Source organism: Pan paniscus, chromosome 11 (assembly GCF_029289425.2).
Source record: "Pan paniscus chromosome 11, NHGRI_mPanPan1-v2.0_pri, whole genome shotgun sequence".
Taxonomy (NCBI): Eukaryota; Metazoa; Chordata; class Mammalia; order Primates; family Hominidae; genus Pan; species Pan paniscus.
The window spans coordinates 104,665,224-104,692,534 of NC_073260.2; the positions used below are offsets into that span (position 1 = coordinate 104,665,224).

The window sequence follows — 27,311 nt, forward strand, 5'->3', positions numbered from 1 at the left end:
AATGAAAGGAAAGTTATGAGAAGATCATTCAAGTCATTTGCACCTACTTAGGAATGGACTTAAAAGAAACATCATTCTATTATATAAACATTTTCCAGAAAAATTAAAACATAATGGAGGCATGTTGTTTGTCTACAGGGTGACTACGTGAACAGCCCACTAAAAGGTTGGAAAGGATACTTTTTAAAAACCAATTATTTCCATAGGTTTTGGGGAAACAGGTGCTATTTGGTTACATGGATAAGTTCTTTAGTGGTTATTTGTGAGATTTTGGTGTACCCATCAACGAGAAGTAGACACTGAACCCAATTTGTAGGCTTTTGTCCCTCATTCCACTTTCCCCTAACTCCCCAAAGTCCATTTGCATCCTCATACCTTAGCTCCCACTTATGAGTGAGAACATGCAATGTTTGGTTTTCCATTCCTGAGTTACTTCACTTAATAGTCTCCAGTTCCATCTAGGTTGTTGTGAAAGTCATTAATTCATTCCCTTTTATGGCTGAGTGGTGTACCATCATATATATATAATTTCTTTATCCACTCATTTGTTGATGGGCATTTGGGCTGGTTCCATATATAAGTATCTTTTTCGTATAATGACTTTTTTTCCTCTGGGTAGATACCCAGCAATGGGATTGCTGGATCACATGGTAGTTCCACTTTTAGTTCTTTAAGGAATCTCCACACTGTTTTCCATAGTGGTGGCACTAGTTTACATTCCAACAGCAGTGTTAGAAGTGTACCCTTTTCACTGCATCCATACCAACATCTATTATTTTTTGATTTTTTGATTACAGCCATTCTTGCAGGAGTAAAGTGGTATTGCATTGTTGTTTTGATTTGCATTTCCATGATCATTAGTGATGTTGAGCATTTTTTCATATGTTTGTTGGCCATTTGCATATCTTCTTTTGAGAATTGCCCATTCATCTGTACAGCAAAAGACACTATCAACAGAGTGAACAGAACACCTACAGAATGGGAGAAAATATCTGCAAATTATGCATCCAACAAAGGTCTAATATCCAGAATCTACAAGGAACTTAAGCAAATTTACAAGCAAAAGGCAACCCCATTAAAAAGTGGGGAAAGGACATGAACAGACACTTTTAAAAAATTTTAAGTTCCAGGGTACATGTGCAGAATGTGCAGGTTTGTTATATAGATAAACGTGTGCCATAGTGATTTGCTGCACCTATCAACTCATCACCTAGGTATTAAGCGCAGCACGCATCAGCTATTTTTCCCGATGCTCTCCCTTCCCCTGCCCCCTTACAGGCCCTAGTGTGTGTTGTTTCCCTCCCTGTGTCCATGTGTTCTCGTCATTCAGCTCCCACTTATAAGTGAGAACATGTGGTGTTTTGTTTTCTGTTCCTGCGTTAGTTTGCTGAGTATAATGGCTGCCAGCTCTATCCATGTCCCTGCAAAGGACATGGTCTCATTCCTTTTTATGGCTGCATAGTATTCCATGGTGTATATGTACCACATTTTATTCATCTAGTCTATCATTGATTGGCATTTTGGTTGATTCCCTGTCTTTACTATTGTGAATAGTGCTGCAATGAACATACATGTGCATGCATCTTTATAATAGAATGATTTATATTCCTTTGGGTATATACCCAGTAATGGGATTGTTGGGTCAAATGGTATTTCTGGTTCTAAATCTTTAAGGAATCACCACACTGTCTTCCACAATGAACTAATTTACATTCCCACCAATGGTGTAAAAGCGTTCCTATTTCTCCACAACCTTACCAGCATCTGTTGTTTCTTGACTTTTTAATAATTGCCATTCTAGCTGGCATGAGATGGTATCTCGTTGTGGTTTTGATTTGCATTTCTCTGATGATCAGCGATGTTGAGCTTTTTTTCATATGTTTGTTTGCCATATAAATGTCTTCTTTTGAGAAGTGGAACAGACACTTTTCAAAAGAAGACATACCCACAGCCAATAAGCCTATAAAAAAATGCTCAATCATTAGAGAAATGCAAATCAAAACCACAGTGAAATACCATCTCACACTAGTCAGAAAGGCTATGATTAAAAAGTCAAAAAATCATAGATGCTGGAGAGGTTGTAGAGAAAAGAGAATGCTTATACACTGCTGGTGGGAGCGTAAATTAGTTCAGCCATTGTGAAAAGCAGTGTGGCGACTTCTCAAATAATTTAAAACAGAATTACCAATCGACCCAGCAATCGTATGATTAGGTCTATACCAAAAGGAATATAAATCATTTTACCATAATGACACATGCACACATATGTTCCTCGCAGCACTATTCACAATAGTAAAGACATGGAATCAACCTAAACGCCCAACAATGGTAGACTGGCTGAAGAGAATGTGGTACAAATACACCATAGAATACTATGCAGTCATAAAAAAGAATGAGATCGTGTCCTTTACGGCAACATGGATGGGCTGCAGGACATCATCTTGAGCAAAGTGACACAGGAGCAGAAAACCAAGTACCACATGATCTCACTTATAAATGGAACCGAAACAATGAGAACACATGGGTAGATAGAGGGGAATAATACATACTGGGGCCTAATTGAGAGTACAGGGTGGGAGGAGGGAGAGGCACAGAAATAATACCTATCGGGTAGTATGCTACCTGGGTGATGAAATTATCTGTACACCAAACCCCCATGACACACAGTTTACCTATATAACAAACCCTGTACATGTACCCCTGAACCTAAAATAGAAGTCTTAAAAAATTATCCTCAATCATAATTAAGTGCTTAGTTACCACTACACCACATGCAAGCTGCACAACTCTGAGCTTGTTTCCTCATCTATAAAATGGGGAGAGGATAAGAACGAACTTTCATAGAGTTTCTGTGAGGACCAACAGACATTGTATGTGAACATGTTTTATAAGTTGTAAGTTCTCTATACATTAAAGCATCATCATCCACCTGAAACAACCATGATTCCATGTGAACATCTAGTGTTTCTCTCTACCCAGGCCCCTGCCTACCTTCTTCCAGTAATAGCATAGCTCCCCTTCCTTTGAAGAACTGTTCTTCCTTACTATAATGGAAGTGCCTCCCCACCTAAACACGTTAGCATGCATCTGGCCACAGTGATGGGTCAGGAAGGGCATGGCAGTTAAACGGGTCCAATGAGAGTTCTTCTTGAGGAACTTTTTTCTTTTCTTGCCAAGATCTATACGGATATGTCCCCAGAGACACTGATGGCCACATACACTGCCATATGGAGACACTCACAAGGATAAAGCTGACATGCAGAAGGAATGGGAATTGAGAGACAGCATCCTGAAAAAATTCCAGTCCTCCTGTATGGCCAGTCCCATCCAACCTTGTCCACTCTGTAAGAATACACATGCTCCTCAACTTACCATGTGGTTATATCCCAATAAATCCATCGTAAGTTGAAAAAATCCTAAGTCAAAAATGTGTTTAATACCCCTAACCCACTGAACATCATAGCTTAGTCTAACCTACCTTAAACATGCTCAGGGTACTTACATTAGCCTACAGTTGGGCAAAATCATCTAACACAAAGCCTATTTTATACTAAAGTGTTGAACATCTCATGTAATTTATTGAATACTGTACTGAAAGTGAAAACAATGGTTGTATAGATACTCAAAACATGGTTTTTACTAAATGCATATCACTTTTGCATCATTATAAATTTGAAAAAATCATAAATAGAACCATTGTAAGCCAGGAACCATATGTTTATATATAAGAATATATTTTAGGAATATATATACGTATATACGTAAGCATAAGAGTTGCACTTTATTCACTTGAAACTAAGTGTCTGGCTAATACAGATTTCACAATGAAAAACTTTCAAATTTAAAAATGTGTAGAGTAGGAGAACTTGCTCATAGTTTCCTTTTTCAACTATACAACAGTGTTCAGAAGAGTGAAAACACAAAACCGAGATATAGAACCAGGATAGTGTACACAGAATGAGACGCTGTCATCCAATAATCATCAAGCAGCAGTATTAATTAGCAGGCATTTTGTAGGATGTGATGGAAGATACAAACTTCTTTAGGAATAGGGCTCATAAACGCTGAATTTCTTAAAAATTAATTGTATAGTTTTGGTTTAGCTATTATAAACTAATACACATTGTTATAAAATCCTAAGTAAAAAGATCATTATAGATGAATTTCTAGACTGGATGCATTGACCCTGTTGTGAGGGATAATTAGTATATGTCATATATTTAGAATGAGGCACAAAAAGTAGGCATATCAACCATTCGTCCTATTATTATCACATGAGTATAGTTGATATTTAAAGCCATTGTACTCAATGAGATCACTTCAGTCTAGCAGGAGATAAGGGTCAAAGACTGAGACCTGAGATGACTTTTTCCAGAATAAGTAGCACCTTTTACAGGGTAGATCTTTAATAAGGCCAATTTCTGTCTCTATATGGTACATATTAGAACAGTGATAGAGTCGGAGGAGCCTTAGAGATACATCTAAAACGGTGTAGAGTTGGGAGGCCAAGGTGGGCGGATCACGAGGTCAGGAGATCAAGACCATCCTGGCTAACACAGTGAAACCCTGTCTCTACTAAAAATACAAAAAATTAGCCATGCATGGTGGCAGGCACCTGTAGTCCCAGCTACTCAGGAGGCTGAGGCAGGAGAATGGCGTGAACCCAGGAGGCGGAGCTTGCAGTGAGCCGAGATAGCACCACTGCACTTCAGCCTGGGCGAGAGAGCAAGACTCCATCTCAAAAAAAAAAACAATGTACAGAAACATCATTTTACAGATGAGGAGACTGAGCCCCCAAAATGGTAAATGACTTGGGCAAGTGCACATGGTTTGCAGATAAATTAGGTATAGATTCTTTACTTATGAAATAATTATTTGCCCTACAAAATGCTACAGTCTAGTTTTTATTTTAATTGCTTACAATACAAATTTCTTATCTCTATTAAATTTGTAGGACTCTGATTTGTACACAATTTAGGAAAGCATTTATTGCACCTGTATGTAATTTCAGTCTAGACATACCAATTATGATACTAGAAGTTTATCATCTTTTCAATGAGTCACCATTGGGACAGATAAAATGGTTTAGATTGGCACATCGCAATATCTAAGAAATAGAGACATTTGCCTGGTGCAAACATGATATTCCTAATTAATGTTCTAGCAGTTCTTAAGGCAGTAGACAAAATCCTGGTTGCTATAACTCTTGTATTAGTTAATTTTTAATCATTTGATATTCTAAGTCACAAATGTTTAATCAAATATTTATAATAAATAGAGATCTAACACACAGCATGAAGGCTATCGTCCATAAAATTATGCCGTATTTGGGATTTCTGCTAAAAAAATGTTTAGTCAGATTCTCTTACAGTGCAATTATTTTCATCAGTCTTCCTGCATATTGCTAGGCACTGAGAGCTCTAAAAGGAATCCTGCATCGGCTGCTTGGTGGAGTAGCCTTTTCACCCAGCAGGGCACAGCTCAGTTTAGGAGATATTAAAAGATGACATTTTTAAATGTTGCTTGCTGCTTGCTTTTATTTGAATCATTGAGCTAAATTCTCTAACCTGTGGGGTGAGTTTTATATATCTTTAGAAAGTGTTTGCCCAGTAAATGACTGGGTGGTGGAAACCTATTTTCTATTTTTTTTTTTTTTTTAACCTGTAGATCCTCAGGAAGCTTTTGCAGAGGGACCAAATCCCCAGAAAGTTAAAGCTGACAGTGGCAGCACTGAGCATTTGCCTAAAGTCAGGACTGTGATTTCCATGCCATTTCTTGTGCCTATTGCTTTTCAGGGAACTAAGGAAAGTGGGCGGGGGGGTGGAGGGAAAAGTAGTTTTATGAGCTATCAGTCACAAGGAAGAGATCCACACATATCAAGATGACATAGAACCATAGTAATGAAAACCAAAAAAGGGTAAAGAACTGGAATATAAAAATTTCAGAAGGAAAAAAATACAATGCTTAATAAGCAAATAAAGATGCTAACCTTTGGACTGAAAATTAAAACACCAGTATGATACCTTTATTCATGGAGAAAAACTGTCACAACTTGAAAATGCATGTTCAGTATTGGCCAGGGTGTGGTGAGGTGGGCACTTTATCTCTGTTGGCATATCTTGTATTGGTATAATATTTGTAGAAAGCTATTTAACAGCAGCCTTTAAAATATTCATGCTTTAATCCCATTTTTGAGAACTACCCTCTACCCCAAGGAAATAGAGAGAATGGCAAAGATTAATGTATGACAGATTAATATGGTGGTGTTTGAAACAATTAAAAATTATAAACACCATCAATGTGCAAAAGAATAGTTAAATGAATTATGGAATAGGCATAGGTTGAATTATTAAAGTTATTAAAAATGACATTTGTGAAAAAAATTAATAACATGCAGAAATGCTCACTATTTAATACTATATGAAGAAAGCAGGGGATGGGACAAATATACTCCTGAGTCCATGAAACCAAATTTGCCAACCACTTCCCAAATTCCATTTTGAGGAAACCACCCTTAGCAGTTGTTTATGTCTAATGTTGACTTAGCTTGTAATAAGACAGTGGTATTACATGATTTGACATGTGCAAATTTGACTCTGTCTACAGCAAAAAATAAAATGAGAAAAATAACTACTAAAAGAGTACTGGCAATGTTGCCTAACATTCCACTAAATAAGTGTGTACCCCTAAGTTAACGTGAGATAAGGGTTGTGAATTTGCTGTGCCCTCAGACAGTCTCAATCTCTAAGGCGCTGTCATAGTGGGGGTTCCTTACCAAAATAATCAGAATTCTAGTGTATAAAGATACAAGTAACACTATCCTTTACATATTATGTCTTTTTTTGTGCCGTACTTTCCCATCAGAATAGCTCTTGCAAAGGTCCCCTAAAATCTCTATGTAGCCTAAGTCAGTAGATGGTTCTCAGGCTTCATCTTATTTAACCTGTCAACAGCACATGAGACTTTTATCTCTGCTTTCTTCTAGATATTTTCAGTTGACTTCTGGGGACACTATTTGCTCTTTCTTCTTATCCTATTCACTCTTAAGTCTCTTCTAGTCTCTTCCCCTCCTCCTACAATCTAAATATTGGAGGATCTCGGGTCTCAGTCTTTGAACTCTGTTTCCTGCTAGACTCAAGTGATCTCATTGAGTATAATGGCTTTAAATATCAACTATACTTATGTGATAATAATAGGACAAATGGTTGATATGCCTACTTTGTGCCTAGTTCTAAGTATATGACATATACTAATCATCCTTCACAATAGCACTAAGATTGTTTCTATTATGATCCTCAACTCAGAAGGAAAAGGGAGGCATAGAGAAGTTAAATCATTTGCCCAGGGTCACAGCTAGTAGAGAAAAGAGCCAAGACTGGAACCTAAGCAATCTGGCTCCAGAGTAGGTGCTTTTAAGCACTACACAGCACACCTCCTTGATGACCCCCAAATTATACCTCTACATCCTGCGACTCCTTTGAAGTCAAGATTTGTACATGAAAATCTTTGGTTTGATCGTTAAGATGAATTTCAAACTTAACATATCCAATCCCCCCAAACTCTTCCTCCTATAGCCTCTTTCAGTAAATGGCCCCTGTCTATGCCAGTTGCTCAAGCCATCCCTGACTTCTCTCTTTCTTTCATTTCCCACACTCATCCCATTAGCAAATAATGTTAGCTTGGCTTCTAAGTATACCAAGAATCCAACTGCTTTTTTCACCTGTTCTGTAGCTACTATCCTAAGTCACATAAACTTCTCTCACCTAGATTTTCACATTGACTTTATAACCTAAATTCCACATATGCTGAGACTGTACTATGTGCTAAGAAAAAGCAGCCCCACTTCCATGGCCATGACATATTGGCCCAAGGGTCAGAGTCCAAGCCAATGGTAATTATGTAAAAGTGGACATAAGAAAGGTTAAATCCCTTCATCCACTAAGGATGCTCCGTGTGTGGTGATGTACACCAGCCCAACAAGATGATAACTTTGAAAGTTATATGATGAAAAGTTGCATGCCAACCAGTCTCGAGTTACTTCCCTGGTTCTCCATGTGTTAATGTAAGTTTACTCTTGGAAGCATTGGAATGCTGTGTCCAGGCTAAGAAGAACACATATCATGCTACCTCTCATGCCATCACAACATTGCCATAAATTCTCTTTTAAAAAAGTAATTGTATTATAATACTGCCTTACACTTTTAAATAGTCATAGGGAAATACACAGGAAAACAGTGGAAAAAATAAATCAAAACATAAGTAGATTTTGACTCTAGGAACTCCTCTTATAGGTCATTTTATTTTGTTATTTTTTTACTTCTTCATGTTTTAGTCTACCTTTCAGAATATCTTTTTTTGATAGTCAAGGAAAATGTTAAGAACCAGGTTTAAGAGGGACTGTAGAAAGGGCATTTTTATATTTAAAAATGAGGGGATCAAGGTAATTATAAAAGACATTATTTACTTGCTAATTTTATTATAAAATTCACTCATTCTACTTTGCAAATACTTATATCCTCTAAGCAAACAAGAAAATAAAAATTCCAAATGCTGACTTTTGAATTCATATTTGAAATAACTCTTACTTCTTAGGGGGAGGAGGGAACAGTGATAGAGTTGACTCAAGAGCATTTAGTTCTAATCAGCGTGCCCCCTACTGGCTTTTTCTTCCATGTTTTTCAGTTGTTGCATTTTTGGCTTGGGGAGAATATTTTCTGATACTGCTATTACTACTATGAGGCAAATGAAAAAATTACTATTCAGATATATAAAACCAAGAACATTTTAACATTCAAGTCTTTATAACAAGGTTCCATTGTAACCCAAAATAACTTGCTGTTTCCTTTAAAATAAATAGGTAATAATGACTACACCAGGCATTTATATGATGCTCTATATAGATTTTCCTAAATTCAAAGCAATTTGACTTGCCACAGCAATCCCAACCTACCATGATTCACCCGTACAGCACTCAGCTATAAAATAGCTCTTTGCAGATTGCATACAAATTAACTTACCACCATCAGTCTCCTCTCGGGGTTGCTGCAAATTGCTTCCTTGACTCCCAGCCTGTCTGGCCTCACAGCCCTGTGTTTCAGCATCTCTAGCTCTTTGCAAGTAGCAGCCTCAGCATGACCTCTCTGGGGATATTACTACTGCTTGTGTAAAAGATGAGGAAGGGACAGAGGTGGGAGGGGATGCATTCAACAGAAAAAAAGACAAGGAGGAATAAAGATTAGCAGACTGAGACAGAATGTCTAATTGCAACAAGGTAATGATGGAGTTTTTTTCCTGTGATGGTAAATGGTTTTGAAGGTGGTCTCCAAAGAGAAGGCCAACATGTTTTGAATAATGGAGTGTTGTCTTCATGCTCTAGAGAGAATTATTTTGAAGACAATATTCTATGTGTGGCATAATTGGGGGTTTTCTGGGGGAGAAGGGGAAGGAGATTATATTAGTTTCTTCTTGCACTGCTATAGAGAAATACCTGAAACTGGGTAATTTATAAAGAAAAGAGATTTAATTGACTTCCAGTTCCACAGGCTGTACAGGAAGCATGGCTGGGGAGGCCTCAGGAAACTTACAATCATGGCAGAAGGCAAAGGGGAAACAAGCAGGTCTTACATGGCCAGGGCAAGAGAAAGAGAGAGATAGGAGGAGGTGCCACACACTTTTAACAACCAGATCTGGTAAGAACTCTATCAGCACCAAAGGGGGAAATCCACCCCCACGATCCAATCACCTCCCACCAGGCCCCACCTCCAACAGTGGGAATTACAATTCTACATGAAATTTGGGTGGGGACACGAATCTAAACCATGTAAGAGATTGTCATGATCATTATGCTATTTCTTATTTTGTTTTTAATTATTTATATTCTGCTTTCTTAAGATAATTTCTAAAGATGTTATGGAGTAATAAGCAGGATTAATTTTTTAAAAATCCAAGTGCTCATCCTGGATTACCCAATGGAACTGGCCCCACTCCTACTCCTACTAGGAAACCTGCATCCAATCCTTCCCCTAGCAGCAAGGGCTTCAATTTCCTATTGGCCTCAAAGTCTCCAGGTGTTATGGAGCTGTTTTCCCAGGATTGCTGCAAACTGCAGCCGCCTAAATTCTGGCAGCTTGGCAATAAGAAGTCTTCTTGCTGATAAGAGCATTTTTGTGCTCATTCCAAAAAAAAAGTAAGAGCAGTAGGTGTTGTTGTCCCTTGACTGGAGCACTCTGGATCTATCGAGCCCAAAATGCCTCAGCACAGGGTGGTAACAGGTCTGCTGCCTTTGTGGCCATGAGTTCTGGCCAAAAATATCTTCCCTTTCTGGTGTTACCCCCAAGCCTCATAGACTCACATCTTTAAAAAATTAAATAAGCACATACATAAATTTATAAGAATAAGTAATGAAAAAATAAGGATGAGAAAATAAGATGGAACCAGGGTCGAAGGTGTAAATTAAGTGTACGCCACAAAGTTGTACACTCTTGTAACCTAGAAGTCCCAGTTACTTCAGCCCTTGTGTTTCACTGTTCCCTTTAATATCCAAAGCAAGAATCCAAATATCCATTCCAGGTGACCACAGGCAATCCAGTCTTCCTCCAGGTTCCTGTCTCTGAGTGTTTCTGGAGCTCTGCAGAAAGCTTCCATCTGCCACAGTTCTATCTTGGGGGCTACTTCCCTCCTCAGCTTGCTGTCTTACTTTGGGCAAGTCACTTCTGGCCATCTCAGATCCAGCTTTGTCCTGACTGCCACTACATTCCCATACTCCTTCACTCCAAACATTAGGGAATTCCACACTTGAGGTCGGTTTCTGGAATGTGTATGACTTTACTAAAAGTAAGGGAACTATCACAAAGAAGTTGCCACAAAGAAAAGGAAAATTTTAAATTGGTTATGAAAATGGTCAGTGCCTCTAGAATCTGTAGGCTAAACTATGGAGCCAAACTCCACAGTTTAGCCTACAGATTCTACAGGCACTGACCATTTTCATATACAAACTATGGACCTCCATAGTCTCTCTCTTCCCAGCCTGTCTCTCCTTTTCCTCAAACTCAGTCTAATGGCAGTCTCCAGCTTGCTTCCCACAGAAGAATTGTTCTTCCTCTGATTTCCCTCCCTTTTGGAAGTCAAGAAACCCAGCCCTCACTGGGGCCCAATAAAAAGGGAAGAACATCACTTTTCCCTCACCCTCAGTCTCAGGCCCTTCTTTCAGACAACAGCATAATAATCTGCACAGACATGAGTCCCCTAAAGAAAGGCAAAGGTTCATATTAATATAGAGAGAAATTTAGCTCCCATATTGTCCAAAGTTTTCCATTCTGAAATAAAATTTTTGACTTTACCTTTGCAAAAGACAAATGAAAATATTTCTCCTAATGAAGAAAATAGTCCTTCTCAAAAATGAAGCAGAAAACAGCTGGCAGCTTTAAAATAGCAGCTTGAACTTACTTAGATCAAGATTTCAAAAATATTGACTCAATATTTTTGGTGAACCACAAATATGGTTCTAAATCTTCTAGCAACCCTTCTGGAAGGAAACATGACTCACTTTGTGTTTCAAGGTGTCCCATAAGACAAAAATTAACTTTTCCCATGGCTATGAGAGAGACAGAGAGCGAGACAGAGAAAGCTGTGTAATGTAATAAAAACATCTTTCATAATATCTATTAGTTAACATAGCAACAAGCTTTATAAAACTATTTCTTACAATGATCTTCACTATAAATTGGAGACATCATCATTCAGTAAAAGCAGTTCTATGGAAAGCCAATTTAAAATGGGTTAAGAACACTGCTGATCTGACTTAACCAGAAGAAGACTGTAAAGAATTCAGCCAGAGGGTCTTCACATAGCCCCTTATATATGGTTTCCAAGAATTCTATGAATTACCACAATTGGCACACATGTACACACACACACACACACACACACACACGCCTTCAATAAACATACATTTTAATGTCAATCCATATGTTGAGATATTATCTCATTCTAAGTAAATGTGAGATGGCATGGGATACTGTTGTATATCCTCAGGATTTTAATTCATGTAATGATGTCTTATTATTACCTATTGAACATGCCCTTGTGGCCACTGAACCACATTCACAATTACAGAAATCTTTCTATGTTTAGGTGTTGTCTGGTTTAAATTGAAAAATATTCAAGAAGCATAATATTAATATGCTCTTTGATTTGGCTTTAATAATCAAATCTGTTGGCCCTAACAATACTAAAGGAAGACTTGACATGCTGCAAGTATATTAGATAGAGGATATTTTTGGAGAAAGTGTTGGTATTCTACTAAATCTTGCATTTTTCCCAAACATTAAACTTTGTTTTGAAGTATTGGATAAGGTTGCTTATCACATTACCATGCACAACTGGAGAAGCCTTGGTTAATCCATGTGCGTTGGAAATGATTGAGTGAATGTATGACTTGAAACAGAGAAAGGAATCTGAAGCAGTGTGTCATTCAAGTGACATGATCTAGCCCCAGATTCTTCTCATATTTTAAGCACATTCGTAGAAGAATTGGCAGCTGTTCATCATTCCTTTCAATATGCAACTGGATGCAACCACTATATTTCTCACTGTAGTTCACAACTGATTTTCAGCTGCTGGGTGCAGGCCTGTACTTCATAAAAGAATTCCTCTTTCTTGAGCCCTATTTTGAAATCTCAAAGGCCCTCACTGTCTTCAAAATGGTGACAAGTTTCTTTGCCAAGAAAACCTCCCCATAAGGATAATCTTGATATTCCGCTCACAGATGGAGCCCTTGCAGGACTTGGTAACACATCTGGGTTGATGCTTTGATGAACAAAGAGGCTCCGTATGTCATAATGACTCATTGCTGTCCTCATCGGTATGCTTTTCAGTTAGAGACTCTGCCAACCAACTTGAACTAAGTTTTGTCATTATCTACTTAAAAGTAAGTCCTCAATTTCATCAGAGTCAGGGCTTCATCCACCTCATTTTCAAATGACTTTATGAAGAAATGAGAGCAAAATTAAAATGTTATCTACTAAGCAGAAGTACACCGGTATTTTTTAAGACAAGTCTTGAAAGAGTTGATTGAAGCATCAGGAGGAAATTTCAGTTCTTTGAGAGAGAAAAGGAAAGCTTGTTCAGTATAATCTGACACAAAGGTATCCATTTATGATTTGGTTTTCTCAGTAATACTTTTGCCCATAGGCAAGAGTAAACTTTCCATTGAAGGCATCAAGTCACCATATGAATGCTAGTTAAAAACAAATAAATAAGGCAAAAACTTTTGGCTGAGTTTTTTTTTTTTTTTTTGTAATTCTGGAAGATAAAGTTAGACATAGAAAACAAAATTAACTAAGCTAACTCTCTGAAGCTAGAAGTGCTTCTGTAAATTGAGGAGAATAAATAAAGCCTTAGAGGTTTCATTGTAGGCAGAAATTTAAAGACAAAAATTGAAGAACAATACCTCTGCTCAAATTATTTGCTTACAATTTGGAAATGCAGATAAAGAAGACTTCATTCCATTGCTAAGATATCATCAATAACTCAGACGCAGACAAAGCTGACCTCAGAGATCAGGACAAATGAAATGATGTAGTGTAAATTCAACCTGAAGAATCTTGAGGGAACTCAAGTATCTAGAAATAAGCCTGTCCTTGTCTGGCAAAGAGAGATGTGGATGCCACAGACCTTTCTAAACATTTTCAGACATTGACATGAAAATTTGAAAAGTATTTGGGTCAAAGGCATGCATATTTGCATATTCAAGATCATTATACAATTTCCAATTTCCTGTACAGGCCAACAACAACCTCCTTATCTTGCCATAAACCTTCAGAATCAAATTCTACTTTTAATTTTGTTTGAATTTTTGGACTTTTCTAGCAAGTATTCAATTATATTTAGATGAAAAATAAGAATGGGAGATATTATCTTTTCTGGGCAACACTTCTCTATTCCGTATTTGTGGAGGAAATAAATTTCCAGAGCAATGAATTATATTGATTGAAAAATATGCCTGGCCAACATGGCGAAACCCCGTTTCTACTAAAAAAACAAAAATTAGCTGGGTGTGGTGGCTGACGCCTGTAATCCCAGCTACTCAGGAGGCTGAGGCAAGAGAATTGCTTAAACCTGGGAGAAAGAGGTTGCAGTGAGCCAAGATCATGCCACTGCACTCCAGCCTGGGCAACAGAGCCAGACTCTGTCTCAAAAAAAAAAAAAAAAAGAAAAGAAAAGAAAAGAAAAAGAACAATATCATATGTACGAGTTTACAGAATTTTTACCTTAAATTGAAATCTGTAGTTTTCAGCCATTGTTTAAAGGGATTTATGGCTTCAAAATTTTTAAGAATTGCTGATCTAGAGAAGCAAGTTGCACAAATTATCATTAAAGCAGCCAATAAGTGTTGTTTTTAGAAACTGGGATTTTGATGGCTATTGAGACGTGATGATTTGGTGATTTGGGGCATTCGGCAAGTACATGGAGTTCAGTCAGACCATTTTGTAGCTTCAGAGCTGTGTAATATACTTTATCCCCCTTCCCCACCATTACTATGGGTAGGCTCCCAATTCTCATAATAAAACTGAGTTTTGTCTCTAAAATTCACACATAGTAGAATCTAATCCCTCCTTTTAGGAGGTGAAGCTTCTCTTCTGAATATGAGACCCTGTCTCTAGAGAAAGAAGGAAAGAAAAAGGAAAGAGAAAGGAAAGGAAAAGGGAAGGAAAGGAAAGGAGAGAAAGACAGAGAGAGAGAAAAGAAAGAAAGAGAAAGAAAGAAAGGAGAGAGAGAAAGAAAAACAAAGAAAGAAAGAAAGAAGGAAGGAGAGAGAGAAAGAAAAAGAAAGAAAGAAGGAAGGAAAGAAAGGAAAAGAAAAGAAGAAAGAAAGAAGGAGAGAAAAGAAAGAAAAAGAAGAAAGAGAAAGAGGAGGAAGACGAAGGAAGGAAGGGAGGGAGGGAGGAAGGGAGGAAGGGACACCTTACTTGGATTCAACTATTTAATGCATGGCAGAAATTCAAACCTGATTTCATAATCCTTTCCCACTAAAGTCATACTGCTTCTTCAGACTTTCTGAGTTCAAACACAGAGGGACAAACAACTTGATTTTTAGTGATTATGCTTATTTCTGTAATGTCCTGAATCATTCTTCTTCTTCTTACCTAACCATTAACCAACATCTTTAACCAGTTCAGATCTCTTAACAATCTTGAATTTAGATGTGAGGGATTTAAGGAGCTAATCTCCAGCACTACAGGACTGACTTTATTACCGGGGCTCTGGAAACTTGATTCTTCTCTGACCCCTGTTAAGACTTGCTATGAAATTGCTATGGTATAAGGGAATATTTTTACAAGAAGACCCAGGACTGCCAAAATCCTGCATTGTCAATCATCCCTTCCACTTGAAGTTTCCAACAGAGCTGCCATATACAACAAGGATTATTAGATATAAGAAGCAGGTTAATATTATACTACTTGTACTAGGCCCTACTGCCCAAATGTCTACATCTGTTAAAACTGAATTGGAGCACAGAGTTCTGGATCAAGGCCTTAGCAGGGAGTTATCACAAACAAAAACACATCAGCAACCTCCTCTCAGAGCCGTATGAGACAAGGTGGGTACAGTGAAGGATAGAAAATGAGAGGAGAGGTGAGGAAAACGACCTGAGACAGACAGCAGGAAATAGAAAAGAAGGTAACACATGCATACACTGGTACAACAACCTCAATCACTAGAAATGTGTATCTGTGTGCTGGCACCTGCCTAGTGAGAGTGAGAACTCCTCCTTTATCCTTCGGAATGATTTGAAGTGAGGAATTAGGCATAATCACCATAATACTGAGAACTCCATCTCCTTCCAAGGCTTTGAGTCCCCTCCCTGGATAGCAGTCTATGGAATGAGATCTCAGGAGTCTCCAAAGCTGAGTAACTGCCTGAATCTGTAAACAATGCATGTTCCTATATTTCCCATAGTTACTGCCTGCCTTCCTGTTACTACATATTGGAGCTCTCTAGCATCCTTTTTGACCATACCATCCTAGCCACCAGGTTCCACAATTGGACCTGACTCCTAGTGCACCTGGTCAAATGCCAGCTTTGGGCCCCATCTAGTTACTAAAATTAATTGGTCCATGCACCAAGAGAATCCTGATATATAACAACCACAGGACTATGTACTAGGACCAAACCAAAGAAGACCACAGAAAAAAAATCTTAAAAATTGCAAGTTTGTTAAATATGTTCTTTAACTGTAAGTAGTTTTTACCACCAAATAAGAAAATTTTGCATATGTTTTTAAAAAATAACCAGTAAAAATGAGCTTACAATAGAATGTAACTTTCTCCAGATAATATCCCAAATTCTCTTGCCCCTTCCAGAAAAACTATTGTTATTCCAAAAACATTCTATGAAAATACAAGTATAGATAAATAATAATAAAAATACCATATTTTTACACAAAGTAAAACATCTTCTATACATAGTTTTAGCCTTTGTTCAATTAACAACTAATCTTGTATATTGTTTCATGCAATATATAGTATCTACACACATGCACACACACATATACAAATATGAATAAAATGGATATTATGAAATTGAAAAACACATTATTAACTGAAATGGCAAATTCACCAGAGGGGATTCAAATGCAGATTTGAGATAGCAGCAGAAAGATACAGTGAATTTAAAGGTATATCAATAGAATGTATCCCATTTGAAGAACAGAAAGAAAAAACTACCAGTGGAAAAACATCAATCTTTCTGTTCTTCAAATTGGATAAAGCTAAACAAACCCAAAGTACCATCAACATAAGAGGAATTCACATCTAAACAATTTATAGTCAAATTACTGAAAGACGAAAAAATCTTGAAAGCAGCAAGAAAAAATGAATTATGTTCAGTCAACAACAATATGAATAATGGATAACTTATTGTCAGAAATAATGGAGGTCAGAAGGCAGTGGAATTACATGTTCAAAGAATGGAAAGAAAAGAACTCCCAACCAAAAATTTTATATTCAGCAAAACTATCATTCAAAAGCCAAAACTATAAAACTCTTTGGAAAAAACACAGGTGTCTTTCTGACCTTGGATTAGTTTCTTAGATATGACAGCAAAAGCACAAACAACAGAAAAAAAAGAAACTAAAATTAAAAGTTTTGTACATCAAAGAACGTTATCAAGAAAGTCAAAAGACAACCCAGAGAATGGGAAAAAATATTTGGAAATCATCTAAGGTGATAAAGGACTTGTATCCAGAATACATAAATAACTCTTGCAACTCAACAATAAAAAGAAAAAATAACCCAATTTAAAAATAGGCAAAGGATCTGAATAGACATTTCTCCAAAGTAGATATACAAATGGCCAATAAATACAGGAAAATATGCTCGACATTATTATCCATGATGTAAATATAAATGAAAACTACAAGACACAACTTTATACCTAATAGGATGGCTATAGTCACAAAACGGAAAATAACAAATACTGGTGAGAATGTTTAGAAACTAGAATCCACACACACTGCTAGTGGGATAGTAAAATGGTACAGCCACTGTGGAAAACAGTGTGACAGTTCTCTAAAAGATTAAACACAGGATTACCATATGACTCAGTAATACTACTCCTAAGTATATACCCAAGAGAAATGAAAACATATAACCCTACAAAAACTTGTACATAAATGTTCATAGCAGCATTATTCATAATAGCTAAAAAGTAGAAATAACCCAAATGAATCAATAAACAAGATGTGGTATATCTGTACAATAGAATATTGTTCAGCCATCAAAAGAATGGAATACTGTGGTTACATGCTATAACATGGATGAGCATTGAAAACATTATGCTAAGTAAAAGAAGCTAGTTATAGAAGGCTATGATTCCATTTGTATGAAATGTCTAGAATAGGCAAATCCACAGAGAAAGAAAGTGGACTGGTAGCTTCCAGAAACTAAGGGGAGGGAAAAATGAGGAATAACTACTAATGGGTACGGGGTTTCTTTTGTGAGATGGTGAAATGTTCTAAAACTAGATAGGGGTGGTGGCCGCAGAACAGTATGAATAAACTAAAAAAAGACTGAATTGTAAATTTTACAAGACAGAGTGTTATTATGTGATTATATTTCATTTTTTAAAATTATCTCCTTCTAGAGTAAGGATGAAGTGTAGAAATCCCTAGATGAAGAAAGACTAAGCAAGTTCCTTGCTAGGAGACTTACTTTACATAAATATTAAAGGAAGTCCTTCAGATTGAAAGGAAGTGACACCAGACAGTAGCTTGAATGCACACAAACAAATGAAAAGCACTAAATATGATAAATATGTGGGAAAATACAAAAGATCCACAAAGATATTTTTCTTTTAACTTTTTAAGAAGACATGACTTTATAATAATTATACTGTTGTTGGATTTATGACATATAGAGTTGTCATACATATGACAAGGATAGCACAAAGGAAGAGGGAGGAAAAGGACACAGCTTTTTTAATTATCAGGACTCAGTATCATTCTGAAATAGATTATGATAAATTAAGATACACATTGTATTATGTACAGAAACCACTAAAAAATTAACTTTGAAATTATAATTTTTAAAAATCAACAAAGGAATTAAAATGTTACACCAAAAACATTTATGCAACCCGTAAAAGTTAGTGAAGGGAAAGCAGAAGGACAAAAAACTATTGTAGTCATAGTCAGACTACTGAAGGACAAAGAAAAAATCTTGAAAGGAGCAAGAGAAAAACGAATGCTCAAGTACAAGAGAACAAGAATATGAGTAAGAGGTGAATTATTGTCAAAAATAGTGGAGGCCAAAAGATATGAAACAAGACAAGGCCAAATAGCAGACATAAGTCCCATAAATAGACTGGGTGCAGTAGCTCAAGCCTGTAATCCTAGCACCTTGGGAGTCCGAGGCAGGAGAACTGCTTGAGCCTAGGAGTTTGAGATCAGCCTAGGTAACAAAGGGAGACCTCATCTCCACTAATAATAAAAAATTAGCCAGGAATGTTGGTACATGCCTTTGGTCCCAGCTACTTGGGAGGCTGAGGCCAGAGGATCACTTGAGCCCAGGTGGTCAAGGCTGCAGTGAGCCGTGTTCCTGCCACTGCACTCCAGCCTGGGTGACAGAGTGAGACCATGTCTCCACAACAACAAAAAATCCCACGTAAATAACTACATTAATTGTGCATGAACTAAACACCCACTCAAAAAGCAGAGAGTATCAGACTAGATTTTTTAAAAAGAAAATTCAACTTTGAATGAAAGTGACACATATTTCATTAAAAAAAGCAAATAGGTTAAAAGTAAAACAATGGAAAATGATATACCATACAAAGAGTAACCAAAAGAGAGCTAGAGTTGCTAAATTAGTATAAGAAAATACAGACTTCAGAAAAAGAACAATTGCTAGAGACAAACAGGGTCATTTCATAATGAACCCAGCATGAATACGACTAGGAAGATATAGCAATTATAAATATATACACGACTAACAACAAAGATTCAAAATACGTTAACTAAAAAAATGAGCAGAACTGAAAAGAGAAATAGACAAAAATAATATCCCATTCTCAAAAATGGAAAGAACAGCTAGACAGAAATTTAACAAGGACATAAAAGACTTGCACAACATCATTAATCAAATTGACCTAACTAACATTTATAGAATATTCCATCCTGTGACTGCAGAAGGCAAATTCTTTCCAAGCACACAAAGATGATTTTCCAGGATAAACCATATGAAACCATATGCTAGGCCACAAAACAAATCTCAATACATTTACAAATATCAAAATCATAAAAAGTATGTTCACAAATCTTGGTTGAAATTAAATTAGATTCACAATAGAATATTTGAAAATAAACAATAAGCCTCTAATAGATCAAAGAATAAATCACAGGAAAAAAATTCAAAAATACATTGAATTAATGAAAACAATTTTTTTCAAAATTTATGGGTTGCATAATGCTTACTATAATGTATAATTAGTGAATGCAACTATCAGAGAGAAGTTACTGTTTTAAGCACCTATGTCAGAAGGAAGAAAGATCTCAAATCAACAATTTAAGTTTCAACCTAAAAATGTAAAATAAAGAGCACAATAAACCCAAAACAAGCAGAAGTAAAGGATAAGTAATAGAACAAAAATAAATGAAGTAGAAAATCAAAAGACAAAACAAAACCAAAAGTTTTTTTTTGTTTGTTTTGTTTTTGTTCTTCTGAGACAGAGTCTTGCTCTGTTGCCCAGGCTGGAGTGCAGTGGGGCAATCTTGGCTCACTGCAACCTCCGCCTCCCGGGGTTCGACCGATTCACATGCCTCAGCCTCCGGAGTAGCTGGGACTACAGGCGTGCAACACCACGCCCAGCTAATTTTTGTATTTTTAGTAGAGACGGGGTTTCACCATGTTAGCCAGGATGGTCTGGATCTTTTGACCTCGTTATCTGCCTGCCTTGTCCTCCCAAAGTACTGGGATTACAGGCGTAAGCCACTGCGCCCGGCCTAAAAGTTGTTTTTATGATTAATAACATTGACAAACACTGAGGTAGTCTGACCAAGATAAGAGGAAGGACCAAATTACCAAAATCAGGAATGAAAGAGGAGACAGCACTAGCAATCTTAGAAAGAGAAAAAAAAAACTAAAAAGGAATATTATGACAATTATATGCTAACAAATTAGACAACTTAAATAAGAGGAACAAATTCCTAGAAAGACACAAATTACTGAAATCGATTCAAAAAGCAATGGGAATTCTGAATAATCCTCTAACAACTAAGTAAATTGAATTCATAATTTTGAAATGTTCCCACAAAGTAAATCCCAGGCTCAGATTGTTTCACTGATGAATTCTATAAGCTACTTAAAGAAAAAATGATGGAATACCAGCTCTTGCCACTTCTTTTTTCCTAATTTTTAATTTTTATGGGTACACAGCAGGTGTATATATTTATGGGGCATATGAGATTTTTTTGATACAGTCATGCAATGCATAATAGTCACATAATGAAAGATGGAATATTATAGATCCCCTCAAGAATTTTTCCTTTGTGTTACAAACAATCCAATTATACTCTTAGTTATTTTTAAATGTACAATTAAATTATTATTATTGACCATGGTCACCCTGTTGTGTTATCAAATACTAGGACTTACTCATTTATTCATTTTTTTAACCCACTAACCATCCCCACCTCCCATCCAACCCCCCCAGTACCCTTCCCAGCCTCTGATAATCAGCCTTCTACTCTCTATATCCATGGGTTCAATTGTTTTGATTTTTAGACACTACAAATAACAAGTGACCCCGTCTCTACTAAAAATACAAAAATTAGCCAGGCGTGGTGGCGGGCGCCTGTAGTCCCAGCTACTTAGGAGGCTGAGGCTGGAGAATGGCATGAACCTGGGAGGCAGAGCTTGCAGTAAGCCAAGATCACGCCACTGCACTCCAGCCTGGGTGATAGAGCGAGACTCCGTCTCAAAAAAAAAAAAAAAAAAAAAGTGAAAACGTGATGTTTGTCTTTTTGTGCCTGGCTTATTTCACCTAACATAATGATCTCCACTTTCATCCATGTTGTTGCAAATGACTGAATCTCGCTATATTTTATGGCTGAATAATACTCCATTGTGTACAAATACCACATTCTCTTTATCCAGTCATCTGTTGATGGACCCTTAGGTTTTTTCCAAATCTTTACTATGGTGAAGAGTGCTACAACAAACATGGGAGTGCAAATATAGCTTCAATATATTGATTTCCTTTCTTTGGGATATATACTCAGCAGTGGTATTGCTGGATTTTGTGCTAGTTCTATTTTTAGTTTTTTGAGGAATCTCCAAACTGTTCTCCAAAGTGGCTGTACTAATTTACATTCGCACCAACAGTGTATGAGGGTTCCCTTTTCTCCACATCCTTGCCAGGATTTGTTATTGCCTGTCTTTTGGCTATAAGCCATTTTAACTTGGGTGAGATGACATCTCATTGTAGTTTTGATTTTCATTTCTCTGATTTTTACTGATGTTGAGCACCTTTTCATATGTCTGTTTGCCATGTGTTTGTATTCTTTTGAGAAAGGTCCATTCTAATCTTTTGCCCATTTTTAAATTGGATTATTAGATTTTTCCCCCCAATAGAGTTGTTTGCACTCCTGACATATTCTCGTTATTCCCTTGTCAGATGGCTAGTTTGCAAATATTGTCTCCCATTCTGTGGGTTGTCTCTTCAATTTGTTTATTGTTTCCTTTGCTTTGCAGAAGCTTTTAACTTGCTATGATCCCATAAGTTCATTTTTGCTTTGGTTGCCTGTGCTTATCGGGTATTATTCAAAAAATGTTTGCCCAGACTGAAGTCCTAGAGAATTTCCCCAATGTTTCCCTGTACTAGTTTCACAGTTTGTGGTCTTAGATTTAAGTCTAAACCATTTTTATTTGATTTTTGTATATGGCAAGATATAGGGGTCTTGTTTTATTCTTCTGTATATGGATATCCAGTTTTCCCAGCACCATTTATTCAAGAGACTATCTTTTCCCCAGTGTATGTTCTTGGCACCTTTGTGAAAAAGGAGTTCACTGTAGGTATGCAGATTTGTTTCTGGGTTCTCTATTCTGTTCCATTGTGTGTCTGTTTTTATGCCAGTACAATGCTGTTTTGATTACCATATCTTTGTAGCATAATTTGAAGTCAAGTACTGGGATTCCTACAGTTTTTTCTTTTTTGCTTAGGACAGCTTTGGCGATTCTGGGTCTTTTGTGGTTCCATATAAATTTGGGATTGATTTTTAGGGTTGCTTTTTCTATTTCTGTGAAGAATGTTATTGGTATTTTTATAGAAATTGCATTGTATCTGTAGATTACTTTGGATAGTATGGACATTTTAAAAATAGTGATTGTTCCAATGCATGAACATGGAATACCTTTCCATTTTCTGGTGTCCTCTTCAATTTTTTTCCTCAGTGATTTATAGTTTTCATTATAGAGATTTTTCATTCATTCGGTTAAGTTGATTCCTACGTATTTAATTCATTTGTCGCTACTGTAAATGGGACTACCTTTTTAAATTTTCTTTTTCACTTTGTTCAGTTGGCATATAGACATACTACTGACCTTTGTATGTTGATTTTTGTATCCTGCAACTTTATTAAATTTATCAATTCTAGGCATTTTGTGGTGGAGTCTTTAGGTTATTCCAAATATAAGATCACATCATCTGCAAACAAGGATAATTTGATGTTTTCCTTTCCAATTTGGATATCCTTTATATCTTTCTCTTATCTGATCACTCTAGCTAGGACTTCCAGTACTATATTGAATAACAATGATGAAAGTGGGCATCCTTGTCATGTTCTAGATCTTACAGGAAAGGCTTTCAGTTTATCCCCATTCAATATGATACTAGCTGTTCATCTGTCATATGTAGCTTTTATTATGCTGAGGTATGTTCCTTCTATACCCAGTTTTTTGAGAGATTTTATCATGAAGTGATGTTGAATTTTACCAAATGCCTTTTCATCAAATGAACATATGGTTTTTGTCCTTCATTCTGTTGATATCATGTATCACATTAATTGATTTGCATATGTTGAACCATCCTTGCTTTGCAGGGATAAATTCTACTTGGTCATGATAAATGACCTTTTTAATTTGAATTTGTTTTTCTAATATTCTATTGAGAGTGTTTGCATCAATATTCGTCAGGTACATTGACTTGTAGTGTTTGTTTTTTGTTTTTTGTTGTTGTTTTTTTTTCTGGTTCTTTGTCTTGTTTGGGTATCAGGGTAACATTGGTCTTGTAGAATGAGTTTGAAGTATTCCCTCTGCCTCCTCTGTTTTTTGGAATAGTTTTAGGATTGGTATTAGTTCTTTAAATATTGGTAGAATTCAGCAGTAAAACCATTGAGTCAGGCTTTTCTTTATTGGAAGACTTTTTATCATGGCTTCAATCTCATTGCTTGTTATTGGTCTGTTCAGGTTTTGGATTTCTTCATGGTTCAATCTTGGTAAGTTGTATGTGTCCAGGAATTTGTCCATTTTTTCTAGATTTTCCAGTTTATTGGCATATAGTTGCTCATAGTAGCCACTAATGAGCCTTTGAATTTCTGTCGTATCAGTTTTAATGTCTTTTTCATCTCTGGTTTTATTTGTTTGAATCTTCTCTCTTTTTTTGTTAGTCTGGCTAAAGTCTGTCAATTTTGTTTAACTTTTCAAAAAAACAACTTTTTGTTTCGTTGATCTTTTATATTTTCTTCATTTCTGTTTCGATTATTTCTGCTCTGAGCTTTATTATTTCTTTTATTCTACTAATTTTGGGTTTCCTTTTCTAGTTCTTTAAGATACACCATCAGGTTGTTTATTTGAAGTTTTTCTTTTTTGATGTAGGCAATTATAGCTATAAACTTCCCTTATGGCTCCGCTTTTGCTATATTCCATAGATTTTGGTAAGTTGTGTTTCTGTTAGCATTTGTTTAAAAAAAATTCAATTTCCTTCTTAATTTTTTAATTTACCCATTGGTCATTCAGAAGAATATTTAATTTCCATGTATTTGTATAGTTTCCAAAATTCCTCTGGTTACTGATTTCTAGTTTTATTCCATTATGGTCAGAGGATGCTTGATATGATTTCAATTTTGTGAGTGTTTTGAGACTTGATTTGTGACCTAACATATGGTCTCCCTCTGAGAATGATCCATCCTGCAGTTCTTGGATAAAATGTTCTGTAAATAACTATTAGATCCATTTGGTCTACAGTACAGATTAAGTTTAATGTTTCTTTGCTGATTTTCTGTCTGGAAGATCTGTCAATGCTGAAAGTGGGGTATTGAAGTCTTCAGCTATTGTCGTATTGGGGTCTAGCTCTTTCTTTAGCTGTGATAATATTTATTTTATGTATCTGGGTGCTCCAGTGTTGGGTGCATATATATTTAAAATTGTTAAATATTCTTGCTGAATTGACCCCTTTACCATTCTATAGTGACCTTGTCTCTCTTATAGTTTTTGTCTTGAAATCTATTTTGCATAAGTACAGCAACTCCTGCTCTTTTTTGGCTTCCAATGGCATGGAATATCATTTTCCATCCCCTTATTTTCAGTCAGTGTGTGTCTTTATAGGTGAAGTGTGTTTCTTGTAGTAAAGACTTACTCCTGTCATATTGTTATTTATTTTCTGGTTGATTTGTGGCCTTCTCTTCCTTCTTTCTTTGTTTCCTTCCTATATTCCTTTCAGTGGAGGTGATTTTCTCTGGAGATATGATTTAATTTCTTGCTTTTTATTTTTTGGGTACCCATTGCATGTTTTTTGGTTTGAGGTTACCATGAGGCTTGCAAATACTATCTGATAGCCCATTATTTTAAGCTGATAACAACTTAACACTGTTTGCACAAACAAACAAGCAAAAAAACTAATGAAGACTGTACCCCAAAACTTCATCCCTTCCACATTTTAATTTTTTTGTTGTTACTGTTTATACCTTCTTATTGTACTATGTCTTGACAAGTTGTTGTTATTATTTTTATTGGTTCATCATTTCATCTTTCTACTTAAGAGTAGTTTATACACCACAGTTGCAGTGTTATAACACTCTGTGTTTTTCTGTGTACTTAACGATTACCAGTGAGATTTGTACCTTCAGGTGATTTCTTATTGCTCACTAACATCCTTTCCTTTCTGATTGAAGTACTGTTTTAGCATTCTTGTAGGACAGGTCTAGTGTTGATGAAATCCCTCAGCTTTTGTTTGCCTGGGAAAGTCTTTATTTCTCCATTTTTGAAGGGTCATTTCTCCAGATATACTATTCTAGGGTAAAAGTTCTTTTCTTTGAGTATTTTAAATATGTCATACCACTCTCTCCTAGCCTATAAGGTTTCCACTGAATAGTCTGCTGCCAGACATATTGGAACTCCATTGTTTGTTATTTGTTTATTTTCATTTGTTGTTTTTAGAATCCTTTACCCTTGACCTTTGGGAGTTTGATTATTAAATGCCTTGAGATTGTCTTCTTTGGGATAAATCTGCTTGGTGTTCTATTGCCTTCCTGTACTTGGATACTGATATCTTTCTCTGGATTTGAGAAGTTCTGTTATTATCCCTTTGAATAAACTTTCTACCCTTGTCTCTTTCTCTACCTCCTCTCAAAGGCCAATAACTCTTCAATTTGCCCTTTTGAAGCTATTCTCTAGATCCTGTAGGCATGCTTCATTGGTTTTTATTCTTTTTTTCTTTTGTTTCCTCTGACTCTGTGTTTTTAAATAGCCTGTCTTCAACAAGTTCACTAGTTCTTTCTTCTGCTTAATTCTGCTATTAAAAGACTCTGATGCATTCTTCAGTATGCCAATTGCATTTTTCAACTCCAGAATTTCTGTTTGATTCCTTTTAATTATTTCAATTTCTTTGTTAAGTGTATCTGATAGAATTCTGAATCCCTTCTCTGTGTTATCTTGAATTTCTTTGAGTTTCCTCAAGAAAGCTATTTTGAGTTATCTGTCTGAAAGGTGACATATCTCTGTTTCTCTGGGATTGATCCATGGTGCATTATTTAGTTCATCTAATGAGGTCATGTTTTCCTGGATCATCTTTGTAGATGTTCATCTGTGTCTGGGGATTAAAGTGTTAGGTATTTATTGTAGTCTTTACAGTCTAGGTTTTTTGTGCCCATCCTTCTCGGGAAGGCTTTCTAGATATTTGAAAAGACTTGGGCATTATGATGTAAGCTGTATCTGATTTAGGGTGGACCCCAAGCCCAGTAGTGCTGTGGTTCTTGCAGACTTGTAGAGGTACTGCCTTGATGGTCTTAGACAAGATCTGGAAGAATTCTTTGGATTACCAGGCAGAGACTTTTGTTTTCTTCTCTTACTTTTTCCCAAACAAATGGAATCTCTTTTTCTGCTCTGAGCCACCTGGAGCTGAGGGTGGAGTGACACAAGCACCCCCTGTAGCCACCATCCCTAGGAGTGTACTGGATCACACATAAAGCCAACACAGCACTGGGTCTTACCCAAGCCCTGCTGTAATCACTCCCTGGCTACCACTTATGTATGCTAAAAGCCCTGGGGCTCTATAATCAGGAGGTGGCAAAGCCAGCCAGGCCTATCTCCTTCCCTTCAGGGCATCAAGTTCCTCTAGGCCCTGGGTGGGTCCAGAGGTGCCATCCAGGCTAGAGTCAAAAACCTTAGAAGTCCACCTGGTACTCTATTGTACTGCATCTGAGATGGCACTCAAACCACAAGACATGGTTCTTCCCACTCTTCTCTCCCCTTTCCAAAGGCAGAAAAGTCTCACCTTCAGGCCACTGCCACCTCGGGCCCACGGTGAATATTGCCAGA

At 36.6% G+C, this 27,311-nt stretch overlaps 1 long non-coding RNA gene across 10 annotated transcripts in view; it reads right to left on the reverse strand.

Moving 5' to 3' along the window:
* LOC117981642 (uncharacterized) overlaps positions 1-27,311 on the reverse strand; it is a 279,710-nt gene that overhangs the window by 182,394 nt on the left and 70,005 nt on the right. The window contains exons 1-2 of one of the 10 annotated variants that reach the window (XR_008619764.2): positions 9,018-9,154; positions 376-930 (exon numbers count right to left, since the gene is read on the reverse strand). The exons of 8 other annotated variants lie outside the window; for them this stretch is intronic. This is a non-coding gene — a long non-coding RNA (uncharacterized LOC117981642). Of the gene's footprint in view, positions 1-375; positions 931-9,017; positions 9,155-27,311 lie in introns of those variants that run through there. One more of the 10 variants, XR_008619766.2, reaches the window with a different exon arrangement.